Source organism: Nerophis ophidion, linkage group LG27, assembly GCF_033978795.1.
Source record: "Nerophis ophidion isolate RoL-2023_Sa linkage group LG27, RoL_Noph_v1.0, whole genome shotgun sequence".
Taxonomy (NCBI): domain Eukaryota; kingdom Metazoa; phylum Chordata; class Actinopteri; order Syngnathiformes; family Syngnathidae; genus Nerophis; species Nerophis ophidion.
In genome coordinates, this window is record NC_084637.1 from 17,167,168 (window position 1) to 17,189,657 (window position 22,490).

The 22,490-nt window shown below is 42.4% G+C and overlaps 1 long non-coding RNA gene across 1 annotated transcript in view; it reads right to left on the minus strand.

Moving 5' to 3' along the window:
- Positions 1-10,538: 10,538 nt before the first annotated feature.
- LOC133544196 (uncharacterized) overlaps positions 10,539-22,490 on the minus strand; it is a 67,445-nt gene continuing 55,493 nt past the window's right edge. The window contains exons 2-3 of the long non-coding RNA XR_009804601.1: positions 22,197-22,276; positions 10,539-11,526 (exon numbers count right to left, since the gene is read on the minus strand). This is a non-coding gene — a long non-coding RNA (uncharacterized LOC133544196). The remainder of the gene's footprint in view (positions 11,527-22,196; positions 22,277-22,490) is intronic.

Consider the following 22,490-nt stretch of genomic DNA (forward strand, 5'->3'; position numbering starts at 1 on the left):
TGTATAAACCAGGGGTCTCAGACACGCGGCCCGCACCTTAATATGTAAATGTAATGATAAGTTGGCCCGCGGGTTTTTTATGAATGTCGCTTGACAGCATCATACTTGCCAACCATCCCGAATATTACGCGAGACTACCGAATGTCAGATCAACAGTTCTCGCGAAATATGCAGAATTTCCCTCGATCAACAATAGTGAGGACAACCTATGAAGGTGCCGCCGTTGGCGCCCTCTACAACACGTTCAATTAGATTGCCAGCCCAGTCACATGTTGCACGAGGCTTCTGCTGACGCACACAACCATACAAATTACACTGAGAGTTGTGATCTAAACAAATTTAACATTCTTACTAATGTGCGCCACACTGTGAACCCATACTAAACAAGAATGACAAACACATTTTGGGAGGACATCAGAACTGTAACACAACATAAACACAAAAGAACAAATACCCAGAATCCCATGCATCAACATTATACACCCCGCTAGCACCAAATCCCCCCACCCCCTCTGTGCGTCGGTTGAGGTGGGCGGGGTTTGGTGCTAATGTAGCCCAGAAGAGTAGAGATGCATGGAATTCTGGGTATTTGTTCTTTTGTGTTTATGATGTGTTACAGTGCCGATGTTCTCCCAAAATGTGTTTGTCATTCTTGTTTGGTGTGGATTCACAGTGTGGCACATATTAGTAAGAGTGTTGAAGTTGTTTATATTACAACCCTCAGTGTAACCTGTATGGCTGTTGACTAAGTATGCGTTGCAGTCGCTCTCGTGTGTCAACAGAGGCTAAACATAAAATGATCAGTCGGCACGCAGATCGCGTGATGTAAAAGCGGGCGCGACGACATGTCGTAGAGGAGGTTAATGACATTGCCATCACTGCACACCCTCAGTATTGTGGTCCAGGTGAAAATTGGAGAATGTTATCCCCGGGTGATTTCTGAGAGAGGCACTAAAATCTGGAAACCTCACGGAATAGTCGTTGGGGTCAGCAATTTAGCAGCTGAGCCACATCAGAGAGATCAAAGAGCCGCGGGTTGCAGACCCCTGTTATAGAACATTTAAACTTACCAAGGCGCCTCATTTCTAAGTCAGGATGCCAACTTTTGTGAGGTTCCAAACTGATTATACTGTCTTCTTCAGCACCCGGGCACCAAACTTAGCTCAGCTGCTGGCCATGTCTTTCTCAAAACAAAAAAGCCGACGAATAAAAGAAGACGCAAACGCTGAGCCAGGAGAGAAGATTTCTGACAGGCTGAGTAGGATTTGGAAGATTGTTGTCTGGCTCTCCGTGTTGAGGAGGTGAAGCCAGTGGATCGCCTGCAGCACGCCTAGGATTACACTGGCATGTGTCGCATGTGTGAACGTGCACGCTTTGAGACGTTTGAGCGCCATCACTTAATGACTGGTTACGTGCTTTCGCGACAACACACTGCAGATGCACGCTGTGTAAGCCCTGCATTTTCTATACCGCGTATGCTACTGAGAGTCACGGGGGGACGGCGGTATGTATTTCAGAAGTCAATCACACATGTGACACGTTCATATCTTTAAAAAAAAAGTCATCAACATGTTTTAAGACTGTGGGAGAAAGAACCCACACATGTACAAGGAGAACCGAAGTAGTGCTTCTTAGTTACTACTGCACCACAGGCCCCAGATGTCGTTGGCAAGCGAGGGGAATGTGACGGCGGCGCGATTCCTCAGCCGAAACACAATTCAGCTGACACGCGTCTCGCTGCCGTGAAGGAAAACTCCTTCACTCGTGTGCGTTTTCGATAAGGTGAGTGCTCCTGTTTATCTGTGCGCTCGCAGCTCCGCGCGCATTACCATGAGAATGGCCTAAGCCCTCGGCTAATCCTCCACGACTGTTGTAATAAACGTCTTCATTCGCGCACCCGAGACACTGCGGGGCCATCGGCAGCCAGCGCATGACTGAGTTAGGCACACAACTTTGACCAAGAACATGGTTATGGTTGAACTACATTTCCAACATGCATACTAGTGTTAAAGTTAAAGTACCAATGATTGTCACACACACACTAGATGTGGCGAAATTATTCTTTGCTTTCGAACCATCACCCTTGATCACCCCCTGGGAGGTGAGAGGAGCTATGAGCTGCAGCGGTGGCCGCGCCCGGGAATAATTTTTGGTGATTTTACCCCCAATTCCAACTCTTGATGCTGAGTGCCAAGCAGGGAGATAATGGGTCCCATTTTTATAGTCTTTGGTTTGACTTTGAACTCCATCCATTCATCCATTTTCTACCGCTTATTCCCTTTGGGGGTGCGGGGGGTGCTTGTGCCTATCTCAGCTACAATCGGGCGGAAGGTGGGGTACATCCTGGACAAGTCGCCACCTCATCGCAGGGCCAACACAGATAGACAGACAACATTCACACTCACATTCACACACTAGGGCCAATTTAGTGTTGCCAATCAACCTATCCCCAGGTGCATGTCTTTGGAAGTGGGAGACTGGCCTAAGCCCTCGGCTAATCCTCCACGACTGTTGTAATAAATGTCTTCATTCGCGCACCCGAGACACTGCGGGGTCATCGGCAGCCAGTGCATGACCGAGTTAGGCACACAACTTTGACCAAGAACATGGTTATGGTTGAACTACATTTCCAACATGCATACTAGTGTTAAAGTTAAAGTACCAATGATTGTCACACACACACTAGATGTGGTGAAATTATTCTTTGCTTTCGAACCATCACCCTTGATCACCCCCTGGGAGGTGAGGGGAGCTATGAGCTGCAGCGGTGGCCGCGGCCGGGAATAATTTTTGGTGATTTTACCCCCAATTCCAACTCTCGATGCTGAGTGCCAAGCAGGGAGATAATGGGTTCCATTTTTATAGTCTTTGGTATGACTTTGAACTCCATCCATTCATCCATTTTCTACCGCTTATTCCCTTTGGGGTCGCGGGGGGTGCTGGTGCCTATCTCAGCTACAATCGGGCGGGAGGCGAGGTAAATCCTGGACAAGTCGCCACCTCATCGCAGGGCCAACACAGATAGACAGACAACATTCACACTCACATTCACACACTAGGGCCAATTTAGTGTTGCCAATCAACCGATCCCCTGGTGCATCTCTTTGGAGATGGGAGGAAGCCGGAGTACCCGGAGGGAACCCATGCAGTCACGGGGAGAACATGCAAATGCCACACAGAAAGAACCCGAGCCCGGGATTGAACACTGACTACTCCGGACCTTCGTATTGTGAGGCAGACGCACTAACCCCTCTGACACCATGAAGCCCACAACCTACCGATCTCAGGGCGGACACTCTAACCACAAGGCCACTGAGTAAGTTGTGTTGACCTAATGTTTTGGTACCGGAAACAAGACCATATTGTGGGGATGTAACGATAAACGTTAATAATGATGACGGCGACAACACTCCCGACGGTTAGTATTACCCTTTTAAATTAAAATTATCCGATTGGTTGCTTGGTGCTTTGATAAACTGAACGCATCATAGTTTGCCACCTCAGTAGATCGCATGTCCAACTCTGAAACAGTCAAAGCAGAAAAAACTTGTTCTAACTTAACTGACTCCGTACCCAGTCTAGCAGGCTCGCATCTTCCCTTTAAATCCGGCTTCAGGATGGAGGGAAGCGGTGTTCTGTGGGGATTAGCCTTTTGCTTTGTTTTTAGCCCCGCTCGGCATTATTTTCAGGTCTCCCCATGTCTAGCATTAAAAGATTACAGTTGGTACAGTTGCTAGACTTTTGACAAGAATAGGAAAGTTTAGTCATGTTACGCCTATACTGGCTCACCTGAACTGGCTTCCTGTGCACTTAAGATGTGACTTTAAGGTTTTACTACTTACGTATAAAATACTACACGGTCTAGCTCCATCCTATCTTGCCGATTGTATTGTACCATATGTCCCGGCAAGAAATCTGCGTTCAAAGGACTCCGGCTTATTATCAATCAATCAATCAATGTTTACTTATATAGCCCTAAATCACTAGTGTCTCAAAGGGCTGCACAAACCACCACGACATCCTCGGTAGGCCCACATAAGGGCAAGGAAAACTCACACCCAGTGGGACATCGGTGACAATGATGACTATGAGAACCTTAGAGAGGAGGAAAGCAATGGATGTCGAGCGGGTCTAACATGATACTGTGAAAGTTCAATCCACAATGGATCCAACACAGTCGCGAGGGTCCAGTCCAAAGCGGATCCAACACAGCAGCGAGAGTCCCGTTCACAGCGGAGCCAGCAGGAAACCATCCCAAGCGGAGGCGGATCAGCAGCGCAGAGATGTCCCCAGCCGATACACAGGCAAGCAGTACATGGCCACCGGATCGGACCGGACCCCCTCCACAAGGGAGAGTGGGACATAGAGGAAAAAGAAAAGAAACGGCAGATCAACTGGTCTAAAAAGGGAGTCTATTTAAAGGCTAGAGTATACAAATGAGTTTTAAGGTGAGACTTAAATGCTTCTACTGAGGTGGCATCTCGAACTGTTACCGGGAGGGCATTCCAGAGTACTGGAGCCCGAACGGAAAACGCTCTATAGCCCGCAGACTTTTTTTGGGCTTTGGGAATCACTAACAAGCCGGAGTCCTTTGAACGCAGATTTCTTGCCGGGACATATGGTACAATACAATCGGCAAGATAGGATGGAGCTAGACCATGTAGTATTTTATACGTAAGTAGTAAAACCTTAAAGTCACATCTTAAGTGCACAGGAAGCCAGTGCAGGTGAGCCAGTACAGGCGTAATGTGATCAAACTTTCTTGTTCTTGTCAAAAGTCTAGCAGCCGCATTTTGTACCAACTGTAATATTTTAATGCTAGACATGGGGAGACCCGAAAATAATACGTTACAGTAGTCGAGGCGAGACGTAACAAACGCATGGATAATGATCTCAGCGTCTTTAGTGGACAGAATGGAGCGAATTTTAGCGATATTACGGAGATGAAAGAAGGCCGTTTTAGTAACGCTTTTAATGTGTGCCTCAAAGGAGAGAGTTGGGTCGAAGATAATACCCAGATTCTTTACCGTGTCGCCTTGTTTAATTGTTTGGTTGTCAAATGTTAGAGTTGTATTATTAAATAGAGGTCGGTGTCTAGCAGGACCGATAATCAGCATTTCCGTTTTTTTGGCGTTGAGTTGCAAAAAGTTAGCGGACATCCATTGTTTAATTTCATTAAGACACGCCTCCAGCTGACTACAGTCCGGCGTGTTGGTCAGCTTTAGGGGCATGTAGAGTTGGGTGTCATCAGCATAACAGTGAAAGCTAATACCGTATTTGCGTATGATGTCACCTAGCGGCAGCATGTAGATGCTGAAGAGTGCAGGGCCAAGGACCGAACCCTGGGGAACTCCACACGTTACCTTAACGTAGTCCGAGGTCACATTGTTATGGGAGACACACTGCATCCTATCAGTAAGATAAGAGTTAAACCAAGCCAGGGCTAAGTCTGACATACCAATTCATGTTTTGATACGTTCTAATAAAATATTATGATCGACGGTATCGAAAGCAGCGCTAAGATCGAGGAGCAGCAACATAGATGACGCATCAGAATCCATCGTTAGCAATAGATCATTAGTCAATTTTGCGAGGGCTGTCTCCGTGGAGTGATTTGCCCTGAAACCGGATTGAAAGGTTTCACATAGATTGTTAGACGCTAAGTGTTCATTTAACTGCTCCGCAACAATTTTTTCAAGGATTTTTGAAATAAAGGGAAGGTGAGACACCGGTCGGTAGTTTACCATGAGGTCAGGATCGAGGTTAGGTCTTTTAAGAAGAGGATGAATAACCGCTTTTTTGAATGCTAGGGGAACAGTGCCCGAGGAGAGTGATAAGTTTATAATATTTAGCACTGATGGACCTAATAATACAAAGAGCTCCTTGATCAGTTTCCCAGGAAGAGGGTCAAGTAAACATGTTGTCTGTTTTATTCCATTTACACGTTGTAACAATTCCTCTAATGTTATTTCCTCAAAACGAGAGAAACTATTTTGGAGGGCAGTATCCGCCGTATATACCATCGTATCAGTGTTAATAGAACCCCGTTGTAGCTGGGACGCATTGACTTTAATCTCCTTTCTAATGACTTCAATTTTCTTACTAAAGAATTGCATAAAGTCATCAGCTGAGTGGGTTGAGCTACTGGAAGGAGTCCCTTGTTGGGTTAGCGATGCTACCGTACTAAACAAAAATTTAGGATCGTTTTTATTACGGTGGATGAGATTTGAGTAATATTTAGCTTTAGCTAAGGTAAGCATGCGTTTATAAGTTATTAAACCATCACTCCATGCTTGATGGTGCACCTGAAGTTTAGTCGTGCGCCATTTGCGTTCCAGCTTTCTACATAATAATTTCTGAGCTCTAGTTTCTTCTGTAAACCACGGGGTGCGCTTTTTTGGAGCCTTTTTTAACTTTAGCGGTGCTATGTTATCAATGGTTTCGCGCAGGGCGTCGTTAAAGTTGTTAGTGAGGTTATCAATAGAGCCCACATACTTTGGGAATGGTGCCATTACCGAGGGCAGTAGGTCAGCAAGAGTTGTCGTTGTGGCTGTATTAATGTTACGGCTACTATAGCAGTTATTATTATTATTAGTTTGACGAACATGCGTCTGAACCGCGAATTTTATAAGGTAATGATCGGACAATACTTTAGTATACGGGAGTATCGTAACTTTGGAAACGGTGATACCGCTGACAAGCACTAGGTCTATCGTATTACAGTTGCGATGCGTGGGTTCATTTATTATTTGTGTGAGACCACAGCTATCAATTACAGTCTGGAGCGCTACGCACGGTGGGTCCGATGGGGTATTCATATGGATATTAAAGTCCCCCATTATGATTATATTATCGGCGTGTGTCACTAGATCAGTAACGATATTAGTGATTCCCAGAGCCCAAAAAAAGTCTGCGGGCCATAGAGCGTTTTCCGTTCGGGCTCCAGTACTCTGGAATGCCGTCCCGGTAACAGTTTGAGATGCTACCTCAGTAGAAGCATTTAAGTCTCACCTTAAAACTCATTTGTTTACTCTAGCCTTTAAATAGACTCCCTTTTTAGACCAGTTGATCTGCCGTTTTTTTTCTTTTTCTCCTCTGTCCCACTGGAGGGGGTCCGGTCCGGTGGCCATGGATGAGGTGCTGGCTGTCCTGAGTCGGGACCCAGGATGGACCGCTCGCCTGTGTATCGGCTGTGACATCTCTGCGCTGCTGATCTGCCTCCGCTTGTGGTGGTTTCCTGCTGGCTCCACTGTGGACGGGACTCTCTCTGCTGTGTTGGATCCACTTTGTACTGGACTCTCACGGTTATGTTGGATCCACTATGGATTGAACTTTCACAGTATCATGTTAAACCCGCTCGAGTATACATATGCGGTCCTCTCCAATGTTTCTCATAGTCATCATTGTCACCGACGACCCACTGGGTGGGAGTTTTCCTTGCCCTTATGTGGGCTCTACCGAGGATTTTGTTGTGGTTTGTGTTGTGGTTTGTGCAGCCCTTTGAGACACTAGTGATTTAGGGCTATATAAATAATCATTGATTGATTGATTGATTGATTGATATGTGGTAGAAATGTCGGGGATTCAACCCGGGGCCTCATCCTGCTTGGTAATGCCAATTTTAAGTGGTCAAAAAGTCCGAATCTTAAACAGGAACAATAGAGAGTTTGTTACAACTGTTTTAATTACTCACAATCAGATAGTACAAAGTTGGATTGAATCAATATGAAAACAGACAGTGTCTCATAAAACGAAAGATGGTGCACCCTCGTGAAAGGATTAAGAAGAGCGCACTACAGGCTTGGTTTTCCCTTCTTATTTATACGCTCCATGATGACCTGATTTCTATCATAACAACTTATGTAACTGTCCAATGTTCAGGGTGACTTGACCTTTTAGTATGTCGTGTCACCCCCCCCCCCCCCTCCCCCCCAACTTGGTCAGTGTGACTTGACCACTTATATCATATCCTTTCCAATGTATCTAGGTGAAAGTTACCCCAAAACAGATTTAGGACAGAAATTAGCCACTACAGATAACTCCACTTTTATAAACTCACGGGCCACAGCTTAGTGGTGCCAGCTTGCTAGCTTTAATGCTAACATATAAACAAGACACATGCGTCTTTCCCGCTCAGAAACAACATACCAAACTTCCATAAACACATCACTGTGTGAGCAACGAAACTATTCGGTTTTGCACATTGAACCTTCCGTGCTCTCTTTGCACGCAATTATAATGATCTATCTTCCTCCGAGGAAAAGAGTTGAGGTATTTTTACAGTGCATTCAAGTACCACTTAACAGAGTAGGACAGACACAACGCCCGCCAGATAATAATTAGAATATATTTTATTTGCTACCACTATTCATTTATTGAATCCTATAGTGCTATTGTACAAACTAGGGTTGTACGGTATATCGGTATTCGTATAGTACCGCGATACTAATGAATCATATTCGGTACTATATTGCCTCTGAAAAGTACCGGTCCGCCACCCCCAGCGTCACGTCGTGTCATTGCTGGTTTATGAGCAGAGGAGCATGTTCGGTAGCACACAATCACGGAGTACTTACAAACAGACACAGTGTGTAGACAGAAAAGGGAGAACAGATGCATTTTGGCTTGAAAACTAATGATACAAGTGAAGTTATAACACTGAAACGCCCTCAGGAAGAGGTGCTTTAAGACATGGCTAGCTACCTAGCGGCTAAAGTCCAGCCCCAGTCGGCAGTGTTTTAACTACTTCTAAATCACTAATCCTCGCCTACATGGCGACAAATAAAGTAATTTTCTTACAAGTATCATCCCTGCAGTACGAGGAATAGCTAAACATGCTTCACTACACACCGCAGCTAACCTGCGTCAAAATGTAAACAAATGCCATTGGTGGATTTACACCTAACATCTACAGCAGAGGTGCCCGTTACGTCGATCGCGATCGACTGGTCGATCTCGGAGGGTGTGTCAGTCGATCTCAAGCCAGGCATTAAAAAATATACATAAAAATGAGCAATCATCAATCATACCAAGACTTCACTTTCGTCAGTTGTTTGACATTCTCGGCACCCGAGGATCTTGTGAGATGACGCTGGCTGCTGCGAGCTCATATTTAAGAAAAAAATCACTAACAGGGCAGACGCAGAGAAACACATTTTATTTCTAGAGACTCCGTACCTACTGTCAAAACTCTAAAGACCGACTGCACAGTTCCTGTCTTCACCATAAAAGACCTGTTTCATCCTGCCTGTGCTAACAAAATAAGAGTCTCAGAAAGCTAGCGTGCACAAGCTAGCAAGCTACGGAGTTTGATGCCAATGTATTTCTCCCCCGCCCTCAGCGACCGCTTTCTCACTTGCTTGCCCACCCGCACACTCACTGACGTCACTCACCTGCTGCCAGACATTAAAGGGCCACACACATATGCTACTCTCATAACAAAGTGTTTAAAAACGAGTATGCAAGTTGGACAAATGAGATGCCAAATCCAACAACTTTCATGTAGTATTGGACAGAAAGGAGGACTTTTTTTTCCTCCATTTGAAAATGCGGACGTTATCAGCACCACTGTCTAATTCCAATGAATGCAAGTCATCAGAATCAAATACACCAACTTATATTCTTGTCTTCATGAAAGAAAGGAATCTATGTGTGTTAAACATGCTTTTATTATCATTAAACACCATTAACTTGTTAACAAAAATGTCTCTTTCATAAATAAATAAATATAAATTATAAATAGGAATGAGGTAGATCTCCTCGACTTGGTCAATTGAAAAGTAGCTCACCTGCAGAAAAAGTGTGAGCGCCCCTGATCTACAGTGATGATAGTACAGGAACGTATGTAGTCCATACTTCTATGATTACATGGATATTTTTTAGCATCACAACATCTTCTTTCATTTTTTTTGGAATTTATATCATGTTTATAAACTCAGGAAATATGTCCCTGGACACATGAGGACTTTGAATATGACCAATGCATGATTCTGTAACGACTTGGTATTGGATTCGATACCGAAATTTGTGGTACCATTGAAAACTAATGGAAAGTATCAAACAACTGAAGAATAAGTGATTATTACATTTTAACAGAAGTGTAGATAGAACATGTTAGAAGAGAAAATAACCATATATTAACAGTAAATTAACAAGTAGATTAATCGTTATTTTCCTACCGCTTGTCCTTAATACTGTTGACAAAATAATAGAATGTAAAATGACAATATGTTACTGCATACGTCAGCAGACAAAATTAGGAGCCTTTGTTTGCTTACTTACTACTAAAAGACAAGTTGTCAAGTATGTTCACTATTTTATTTAAGGACAAACTTGCAATAAGAAACATATGTTTAATGTACCCGAAGATGTTTGGTTAAAATAAAGCCAATATTGGAATTTTTGGTGGTCCGTTTATTTAGAAAAGTATCGAAAAGTACCGAAAACTATCGAAACAATTTTGGTACCGGTACCAGTACCAAGATAGATAGATAGATAGATAGATAGATAGATAGATAGATAGATAGATAGATGGATGAATAGGTCTTTATTGTCATTGCACAAGTACAACGAAACTTTGTTTTCAGCACAAACCCATTCAAGATTAGACAAACAAACAGTGTACAGGGTTACAGAACAGGAACGCTGATGAGTCGCCACAAGGCGCCCCGTAAAAGATGGGAAAAAGGTAAAACGCTGGGGAAGGATAAGTAAAAAAAAACAATCTCGACTGGACTCCTAAGGGGGCCCAGTCTCGAGTGGGAAAAAATATCCATTGCAAAGCACGTATACATATTACAACATACATCTCGAGATATCTAACAACAGAGGGAAGGGAGTGCGGAGTCATGGTGGTAGGCCGCAGCTCTCTGGCGCTGATCATCCTTTCATCACCCCTATGAGATTTGCAACAAGGGCGTTGGATTGTGGGAGTGGGGTGGGATATGTATGTGTGTGCCGAATATTTTTGTGGATGCATGTTTGTGTGTAAGCCTGCAGTGTGTCTCTGTTCCGCGGCCTTGATCTTGTGCAGTCGCTAGTCCTAAATCAACAACAACAGGTGTGTGTCCTTGAGAGACAAGAAGGGAGTTTGTTGTGTCTTCGCTGCACTGTCGTTCGGGAGAGTCTGGAAGCCAGGGAAACAATCCAAGTTACAATGTTTTGTATGCGAGTGAAAATAAAATTTGCTTTTCACTCTAAATTGTCTATGACTGGTCCTCAAAATCCTGCGGGGCAGACAGTCCGATGTGATTCAAAATCTCAAGAGTGTCCACAGTTCTTCCCGCATTCTCCAATCATTTGTGGCACCTTAGGGGTAAATTGAAGACTGCCAGCAACTTCCAATTTGTCGACAATCCAGAACAAAGCTTGCTCCAATCAGCAGATGTCCTTTTGTCACTAATCCAAATAGGTAGATATCTTCACGTCCTCGACAGAAATGGTGGCCAGGCACGCCGCACTCCTTCTTCTCCCCAGAGTCCGTCGTGTGTCCAGCAACAACCGCTCCGTCACGACAAGCAGGTTCCCCTAAACCCAAGATCTTGTCAGTTTTGTTGAGGCCAGTTACAGTAAATAGTTCCAATGTTGATTTGGAAAGCAGTGCAAAAAGAGGCAACAAAAAAGTTAAGACAAGACGAGACAAAGAAGCAAGCAGGAGAGATGAGTGAGAGTGAAGGTTAGCGTCCACCGTAGATAGGTGCCAGAGAGAAAGACACCAAATTATTGGTATCGGGATAACACTAGTACAAACAAATATTTGCAGCACGAAAATAAAACATTAGCTATTAAAACAGATACACACTAAAACAAAAACACACAAACACAATAAATGCAAAATAGTGTTTTTCCAAACAGTGTGTGTATTTATTTAATTATGTTTAAAAATCTTTTTGAGTTCAGGAGTTATATACAGTATATAGACTTGTGTTCAGCCCTGCGATGAGGTGGCGACTTGTCCAGGGTGTATCCCGCCTTTCGCCCAATTGTAGCTGAGATAGGCACCAGCGACCCCAAAAGGGACAAGTGGTAGAAAATGGATGGATGGTTGGACTTGTGTTCAATACCCAAACCGGGAAAAAATAGCTTGTTGTAGTTTGTGAATACTGTATTATATATACAGTATTCACGACTTGGACTATGGAGCAGCTTCCTGCGAGGATTTCGTAGCTTGCTGCAATGAATGTTCTCCCGGGGTGCAAATTGACTTGACTGAACACGACATGAAGGTAATAAAATAATTTAAATAATCACTAAAAAAGTAACAAACAAAAGGCGCGCACAGGGCGGAGGACAAACTTGGCTAAGAAAAACAAAAACTAGCACAAAGGCAGAACAATGGACATAAAACAAAAACTATACTTACGGTGACGTGAGCAGAACCGCATGAACTTTGTATCAAGAGCTAGAGTCCGGAGTATCAGGGGTGAATCAAGAGTGATGTCACCCGGCCGACTACCTGGCAACTACAGGCTTAAATAATAGTGACTTGATTAATGACCGGTACGTGAGTCCAAATGAGTACAGGTGAACTAATCGGTCGTCATGGTGACAAAACAATGGAGCGTAAACAGGAACTAAAAAATAGTCTTAAACCAACAGAACATAACTAAACAAAACGTGACCACAGAACATGACAATACGTGTATTAAGCCGTTTTGTTATTCCCATGTATGTATCCGTAGCACACCAATTTGAGCGGTGACACTACATTTGGGTCTTTCTCTCACCAACCTTCTGCAGGTCTCCCTAGGGAACCCCCCCACCCACCACTTTCCCCACCCCGCCGCAGGTGTCCTCACACAAAGCAGTCTATTAAAAAGCCTTTATCGATGCTATTCACTCAGTGCGCTTCCGCAGGGATGAGGAAGGACTTTAGGCTAAAGGTTAGAGGCAGTGTGTGTGTGTGTGTGTGTGTGTGTGTGTGTGTGTGTGTGTGTGTGTGTGTGTGTGTGTGTGTGTGTGTATAGTCAGGAGGTATGTCCCTTCCTGACTATTTCGCTTGGTTTTCGATGAAAAGCAGTGTTAGATCGGACTTGTAAGTTTTGTATTTAGGTGGTTGTTCAAATGTTGGTCATACTAGTGGAACTACACAAGGTACCTCTGGGAGTCTCTTCTTGTTTTTACAAATACTCTTTTATTCCATTTTAATGTCTAGCACCCCCCGCGACCCCAAAGGGAATAAGCAGTAGAAAATGGATGGATGGATGTCTCTTTTGTTTATTATTTTCCATGCTGCAATTAATTTGCTAATGTGTGAACATTGGCATAAAGATTAAGGTTGGGCATTGCTTGAACCTGAACGATTCTGGTTCCGATCCCGATTCATCGTTTTGATTTGTGTTACTCAAGATTCTCAAAATACAATTCTTAAACATGATCTCACATGACAGTTATTATTACTTTCTAGTATTTTGTGTTAAATCCTGTCTAGAGCTCGTATTTTTCGTTCCACTTCCTGTTTGCCTCCAGGCCTCTGGTCTGAGCACTGGCTCCTTTTGTCACGGCCCAGCGCATGCCAGTCCGGCTGCAGAAAATAGCTGCAATCAATCGCCAGCAATCAGCGCACCTGTTACTGATCAGAGGACCTGCCTTCATAAGCCTGCACAACCTGCTATCCCGAGCCAGAACGTAGCTACCTGTTCAGTACACCTGCCTTTGTTCCCCATGTCACGAGCTGTGCGTATCATCTCCCCGTATTCCCTCTGGTTCTCTTGCTGCTTCTTGGATATTGACCTCATGCCCCGACACGGACTCTGACGCCTCGCTATCGCCTCCGACCATCTACCTGTCTCACGGACCTTCAAACCTTCTTTTCCCCTCAGGGACTTACGCCTCTTACTCAACACTCCGGTAACACATAACAATTAACTCACACACATAGTCGCACACATACACACCGTTTTGGCTTAGTCACACTCCATTCTCTAGTTTATTAACAGTATTATTGGTTATTTATATATATGTTTATATATATTGTATATATATATATATATTAATAAATTGAGCTTATACGCCATACCACCTGTCTGTGCCGTCTCCTTCCTCTTGTACACATAGCACCTTCACCTGTTTCTAATTGGCAAACAGGATCCTTTTCTATGCCATTGGATCATGTTGCTTTGTTTACTTTTGTACTCAACGCACTGCATAGCTTCCTGTGCACTCCCTGCTGCAGTTTTGTTTTCCCCAACATATTTTACTCGCGCTTCACCTGCTGTCTCTGCATCCTGGGGAACAGATCAACACAACTAAACATCATTTGCGGACGGCGTGGTTCATATGGCAGAGCTTCCGTGCCAGCAACTTCAGGGTTCCAGGTTAAAGTCCAGCTTTGGCAATGCCCGCACAATTTTGACTATCATTCACAAACATTATGTAAGCCACCTCTTCAACACCTTTGTTTTTCTTTTTTTTTTTAAATATTAAATTAATACGATCAAACGTTTATTTACAATGGAGCCTGCAGGATTTGCTCTTTTCTGCCTATAAAAGACATTAAAATTCATCCAAACACCTCCAATAAAGTTTAATGTACATGATGGAGGTATAAATGTAATGTAGTAACGGGCACATTTGTAATTACATTTAATATTTACTGGGGTTTTTTGGACATCATTGATTATTACTCATTGCAGACATCATCAGGACCAACAAACATAATAAAACATCACATACTGTGCTATGTCTGCTGTCATTAGGATGCCGACTGATAGGGTGTTAATATATTTCCATTTAGAATGACTCATAATCCTCACGAAAAGAAAATGAAGGTGGTTGAAACCAAATGTTCACACCTACTCAGTGGCTTAGTGGTTAGAGTGTCCGCCCTGAGATCGGTAGGTCGTGAGTTAAACCCCTGACCGAGTCATACCAAAGACTTTAAAAACGGAACCCGTTACTTCCCTGCTTGGCACTCAGCATTAAGGGTTGGAATTGGGGGTTAAATCACTAAAAATGATTCCCGGGTGCGGCACCGTTGCTGCCCACTGCTCCCCTCACCTCCCAGGGGGTGATCAAGGGTGATGGCTCAAATGCAGAGAATCATTTCGCCACATCTAGGATGTGTGTGACAATCATTGGTACTTTAACTTTTTTAAATGTCTTTTCGTGTAGTTCTCGCTATTTCCGCATCTAAATTGGTTGTCAAAGTGTACCAACTTCTCGAAATTCGTCGACATCCTTCTACTATCCAGGTGAGAGGCATGGATTATGATTTACAATAAACTTCCACGAGCAAGGAAGCTAGTAAGCAGTTGATCAATAGATGATGTCGACATTAGCTCACAAGCCCGTGATCACAGCGACGCTATAAATAGTTTGTCTGCGTTAACGCTTCTAATAACAATATCACTAATATTTGGTTAATATTCAAGTCCCGAAATGTAAATGGGGTATTGTTGGCGATTTTTGGATGGTTATTTATAGGGTTTTATGGGCGGAATAGAGAACCTCACGTTATCGCCGCTGTGACAGACTTTTAAAGGGGAACATTATCGCCAGATCTATGTAAGCGTCAATATATACCTTGATGTTGCAGAAAAAAGACCATATGTCTTTTTAACCAATTTCTGAACTCTAAAAGGGTGAATTTGGCGATTGAAACGCCTTTCAATTGTTCGCTGTCTGTCTACCGTGACGTTACAACGGGAAGCAATCCGCCATTTTCTCCACCACATTACACACACCAAGTCAAATCAGCCCTGTTATTTTCTGTTTTTTCGACTGTTTTCCGTACCTTGGAGACATCATGCCTCGTCGGTGTGTTGTCGGAGGGTGTAACAACACGATCAGAGAAGGTTTCAAGTAGACTTACGTGGAGTGTGCTAATCAGACATATCAATGGTCACAGCATGCTAATCGATGCTAACATGCTGATTAGGCTAGCTGTATGTACATACTGCATCATTTAGCCTCATTTGTAGTTATATTTGCATCCAGCCTTTCCCTCCACCCACATTTAATGCCAAACAAACACATACCAATCGACGGGTTTAAGTACACAAGTGGTCAAAAGATGCGAAAGTCCCTCATTTGTTCTGCACATTTTACCGACGACAGCTATGCTACGACAGATGGCGCAGAGATGTGTGGTTATCCTGCGACACTCAAATCAGATGCATTTCCAATGATAAAGTCAACGAAATCACAAAGGTGAGTTTTGTTGATGTTATTGACTTATGTGCTAATCAGACATATTTGGTTACGGCATGACTGCCAGCTAATCGATGCTAACATGCTATTTAGGCTAGCTGTATGTACATTTGTAGCTATATTTGCATCCAGCCTTTCCCTCCACCCACATTTAATGCCAAACAAACATTTACCAATCAACGAATTTAAATTGCTCCAGTGTTCAAAAGATGCAATCGTTGGTTAGAAGGCGATCGCCGAATTCGTCCTCGTTGCCTTTGTCTGTCATGATATGGCTCAATAGCTTCAGTTTTTTCTTCAATTTCGTTTTCGCTATCTGCCTCCACACTCCAACCATCCATTTCAATACATGCGTAATCTGTTGAATCGCTTAAGCCTCTGAAATCCGAGTCTGAATCCGAGCTAATGTCGCCATATCTTTCTGTTCTATCTGCCATGTTTGTTTGTAATGGCGTCAAGAAGTGACGTCGCAGGAAAATGGGGGGGTGGATATACAGATAGCGAAAATCAGGCACTTTAAAGCCTTTTTTCGGGATATTCCATGATGGGTAAAATTTTGAAAAAACTTCGAAAAATAAAATAAGCCAGTGGGAACTGATTTTTATTGGTTTTAAGCCTTCTGAAATTGTGCTAATGTTCCCCTTTAATGTTTATTTACAAGTTAGGATGCGTTAAAAAATAAATCGTCTAGTGTTTCAAAATGTTTGGGAACGATTCTGAAAAAGAAAAAACTTTTGAGCGCTTTAGAACATTGTCCATGATTGTTAGTGTCATGAGACCTGCTGTTTTGTCTTTTGTTGGAAATGGCTATTTCTTCTGGTCGGGCATTGAATTTGTATTTGAAATTCAAAAAAATGTAACGATTCCGGAAGAAATCTAAATGTTTGGCTTCATTCACACTGCAGTGTCAGATGTCCAATTCAGATTTTTTTTCAAATCCCATCTTTTTAAGTCCCATTTTAAAGCTCATTTATGTAGACTAGCCTTTAAATAGCCCCCCCTTTTAACCCAGTTGATCTGCCGTCTCTTGCTTTGCCCCCCTCTCCGGTGTGGAGAGATTATTAGGTGACCACAAATGTGCGCTAACTCTTCAAAGTCGGGACCCGGGGTGGACCACTCATCTGTGCACTCAACCCATTGTATCCCAATGGGTTGAGTTTTTTCCTGCCCTGATGTGAGATCTGAGCCGAGGATGCCGTTGTGGCTTATGCAGCCCTTTGAGACACTTGTGATTTGGAGCTATATAAATACACTTTGATTGATTGATTGATTGATTTTTATTGGCCGTTCACATCAGAAGAACAAAAAATGATTTCTAATGTGAATGCAGTCTGACCCACATGTGGACATGAGGTCATGACCGTGCACGCACTGCAGTGTTTACAAAAGAAAACATGGCTTCCACTCTGGTCGGTCTCAGTACTAGCGCATTTGAGGCAATTTCAAGGATTTTGTGCAATCAAAGTCAACATTTCCCCAACCAAATTAATAAGCATAGAGGTTTGAGAGGGAAGAGGACACATATTTTACAGGATATTTTGCTTCGATGTCTGTGGGTGAGCAGTCGAAAACAGGAGTGGTGGAACTTCCACGCAAGTTCCTAAAGCATATTATTTTCAACTGTGTTCTGCTCCGTTGCCCACTATTTATTTTGTAAAGGTCTATTTTGACGCCTGTTGCTTTTTGATGACCGTCTGGTCGGATGAATGCAAGCTTCGCATTATTATCCAATTTATTTCCACATACGAAAAAAGCCTGAATCTGGGATGAAAAATTCAGAATCACACTGTTCATGCCAACGTGAAAAAATCTGATACATGTTGCATCCATCCATCCATTTTCTACCGCTTATTCCCTTTTGGGGTCGCAGGGGGCGCTGGCGCCTATCTCAGCTACAATCGGGCGGAAGGCGGGGTACACCCTGGACAAGTCGCCACCTCATCGCAGGGCCAACACAGATAGACAGACAACATTCACACTCACATTCACACACTAGGGCCAATTTAGTGTTGCCAATCAACCTATCCCCATGTCTTTGCATGTCTTTGGAGGTGGGAGGAAGCCGGAGTACCCGGAGGGAACCCACGCATTCACGGGGAGAACATGCAAACTCCACACAGGAAGATCCCGAGCCTGGATTTGAACCCAGGACTGCAGGAACTTTGTATTGTGAGGCAGACGCACTAACCCCTCTGCCACGGTGAAGCCCTACATGTTGCATATGGGCAAAAATATACCTGTAGTGTGAACAAGACCTAAGTCCCGGTCAATTATTGATGCCCAACCCGTCAAACAATATATCTCAATATCATTTTGCATAAAAATTATAATCAACCATTTAAAAACAGTTTACAGGTTGCTGTTCCCTTGGCTGCTGGCTTATGATCATACAATGCTTATCATATTCTTACCATATTTTCACCCTATGTAAGATAAAACATTCCAAAAATTCTGTAATGCAGGACACTTTGAGTCATTCAAAATAAAGCACTGAGAAAGTAAAGACATCTGTAGAAAGAGTTCTGCATCCAGACCGTGATCTGGGTCACCCCTATATGCAATCACTTGTTCTTTATTCCATTTCTGACATTTCCTGAATGTTGATTTAGAATCCGCTCATAATTTTTGGAGCTCATTTTAGCGGGAATAAAAAAACAGAGTGAATCCCCGTGTCATTCATCAACTGTCTTCATCACTGTGGGCAGGGCCGCGAGCAGAGACACACAGAAGTCAAAGCTTGTAAAAGTGACATACAGTAACGTAGTGTAAATTGTCCGTATCGGGCCCGAAATCTATTGCCTTCTTTCTTATCATATTTCAGACATTTCCTGAAATTTTCATGAAAAAAAGTTTTTCAGTCATTTTGCTACCAAAATGGCAAACCAATGACAATGATTACATAATATAATGTATTATTGTTTAACTGTAGCTGATGGTCCTGAGCAACGTCGGTGTCACGCCCATAGGATCATGTTTTGTTTTGTTCATGTTTGTTTTTGTTTTTTGGACATTCAGTTCTTGTTCCTGCACTTCCTTGTTTTTCTTATTTCCACAGCAACTCATTAGTTTTCACCATGCCCTCATGTCACGCCCCTGTCCTCATGTCTCACATCTGTTTGTAATGATCATGCCTATTATTTAAACCGGAAGTTGCCAGGAAGTCAGCCTGGCGACTTTTCATATTCCTCAACTGCCTTCATGCCATGCCATTGCTGTATTATCCTTTTGTCCATGCCACATAAATTTTCGTTTTTTTAAGTCACAGTTATTGAGTTTTGTGTTTCAGGCCTTGGTTCTAGTTTTTGTTGTCAGTAGTCAAGTTTGTTCTCCGCCATTGTGCGCCCCATTTGTTTGCCATTTTGTTAGTTATAGTATTTGAAAATAAACATGTACTTACATTCATGTCTGGCTCGTGCCAACTTTCCTTTGCATCGGAAAAACAATCCAAGTCATAGTCCAAGTCGTGATAGTCGGAGAGGGTATGTACGTTTATGGTTCATAGATGCTTACCTTTTTCTGGAACACAGTTCCAGCTACATTTCAATTAAAGTGTGCTAAGCACTTCTGTTTTTTCACTGTTTTGAAGTCGAGCTAGCTTAGCCCTTAGCATGGCTTCTCTTTTCCTCCTGCCCTCTTGTTTACCTATTTTTTTCCAGTTCTCAAGTGATAACGATACTTGAAAGAAATGTTGTTGATTTCCCCCCAGGTGGCCGAGGATTAGTTACTTAGAAGCTGCTTCACATTGTGGATGAACATACTTTAGCCCACCGGTGTGAAACTTAAGACCCAGGGGCCAGATTTGGTCCCCCATCTCATACAATATAATATGTGTCAATAAAATACTTGATCTTTTTTAAACAATGTAACTATAGGGCGCACCAGATTATCAGGCGGACTGCCGATGAGCGGATCTAGTCAGGTCTATTTGTCATACAAAAGACACACCAGATTATGGGGCGCATTAAATAGGTCATATTATTATTTTTATTTTTTTTCTAAATGGAAAACACCTCCTTGTGAGCTACATAACATGTAATGGTGGTTCTTTGGTCAAAATGTTGCATAGATTACGTTTTACAGATCAGCTTTGCCGCTTTCTGACACTTGTGTGCACCGTTTTGTGGGCGGTCTTATATCAGAATCAGAAGTACTTTATTAGTCCCCGAGTATCGGCAGCGTCTTTTCTCCGTCACTTTTGTTGTAGCGGTGTAGCGTGCAAGGACGGGACTCTCGCGACTGTGTTGGATCCATTATGGATTGAACTTTCACAGTATCATGTTAGACCCGCTCGACATCCATTGCTTTCCTCCTCTCCAAGGTTCTCATAGTCATCATTGTCACTGACGTCCCACTGGGTCATTATTGTCACCGATGTCCCACTGGGTGTGAGTTTTCCTTGCCCTTATGTGGGCCTACCGAGGATGTCGTAGAGGTTTGTGCAGCCCTTTGAGACACTAGTGATTTAGGGCTATATAAGTAAACATTGATTGATTGATTGAAGTGTGAAAAGATGAAACGAATCGTTTTAATGTCATTCAGACTTTACTTGAATCAATAACGGAGCAGCATCTCCTCATCTATGACTCACTAGTGCAATAACAAGGCCGAAAATGTACCCCATGAAAAATCGTCTGATCGGAACTCTCTAATAACTAAAGTTCCTTGGGTGAATTATGTAAAGTCACTACACTGGTATGTTTTAGTGCTTTGATGGTGAGTTTACTGACAGATTTAGGTAAACCTTTACACTACTTTATATTAAAAAGGGCAACATCGGAGGATGAATTTCCCATAACAAGAAGTTAGAGAAAAAGAAGAAGCTTATCGACTATTGTCCTCACGGACTACTAAGGCGGAAGTGCGCAAATTTTCAGGAATTATGCAGATCCCAAATACAGATCAGCAGGTAGCAGAAGGTAAAAAAAAAAGTTGGTTTTGCATAATATTACGAAACAAAATGCCAGGTAAAATGTTTTACCTTATACACACACCATAATAATACTCGTATGTTGATGCACAGTACAATCCATCAAGCGGTGCGGTTTCATAGCTTACCAAAGTTGTACTAAAACATTTTGATAGAATTTTGAGCGCCGTGTATAATGTTCTATATTTTTAATGGAACATAAAGTTTTTGTGTTGTTTACTTGAGTCATATTGCAGTCTACACGTATTTCTTATGTGTGACTGCCATCTACTGGTCCCGCTTATCATTTCACCATGTACCAAATAAAATAGCTTCGTGGTCGGTAAGCTCAACCAAAATTATTTCGTACATCGGGCGCAACAGGTTTTTAGGCGAACTATCGAGTTTTGAGAAAATTAAATGATTTTAAGTGTGCCTTAAAATCCGAAAAATACGGTAAATGTGTTTGTTCTTTATGTTTTGAAAAAATACATGTGCTGCCTGCAATTGCACATATTTTTATTCAATATTTTCTAATAATATAACACATTTTATATTTTAATACATCACAAACACATTTTTGCTAAAAAAATAATTAAATGCTCAAATATCTGCTTGACTTATGTACAAGTCTGCGATAATAATGTTCATGTTAATAATGTAATATTAGCGACATATGTGTGAATGTAGGTCAGGAAGTAGTTATTGTTATGTCTGTGTGTTCATGTTTCCTTTTAGTCATGTTCGGTTTTGTTTTTTTGGACATTGTTTCCTGCTTTTTCACTTCCTTGTTTGCTTTGTTTCCATGCCAACACATTAGTTTTCACCTGTCCCCATGTCATGCACCTGTTTTCAATCACCATAGTATTATTCAAGCCAGTTACCAGGTAGTCAGCCTGGCAACATCACCTCCTGCACCCATGATATCCATGCTGCTTTTTCCTCATACCCTTTCTCGTCACAGTAAGTGTTTTTGTTTTAGTTGTTCATGGTTCTGCCATTGTGAAAGTTTTAGTTTAGGTCCGTAGTTTATGCCATAGTGCAAGTGTTTGTTTCCATAGCCAAGTTTTGTTCCTCCATTGTGAGTGCCTTTTGTTTGTTTCTGTTTTTAGTTAGTGTTAAAATAAAGAAATGTCTTTACCTTGACGCCATTTCCACTCCATTTGCTTTGCACCTCGGGAAAACAAACCACGACCAACTCCAAGTCTTGACCGTTATAATCTGCAATAATAATGAACTATTAGTTTCGTGTTCCTTACCAATGTAACAAATGGTATATTACCATAAATTATAAACTTGTTTTTATGAAAACCAAAATAAATATATGATTGACATTTTATCTCAAAGCAAGTTTTCCATAGTATTGTACATTATAAAAATGACAATAGATTTTACTGTAAAAAAATATATAAAAAACAAAAGAATGGCTTCTCAA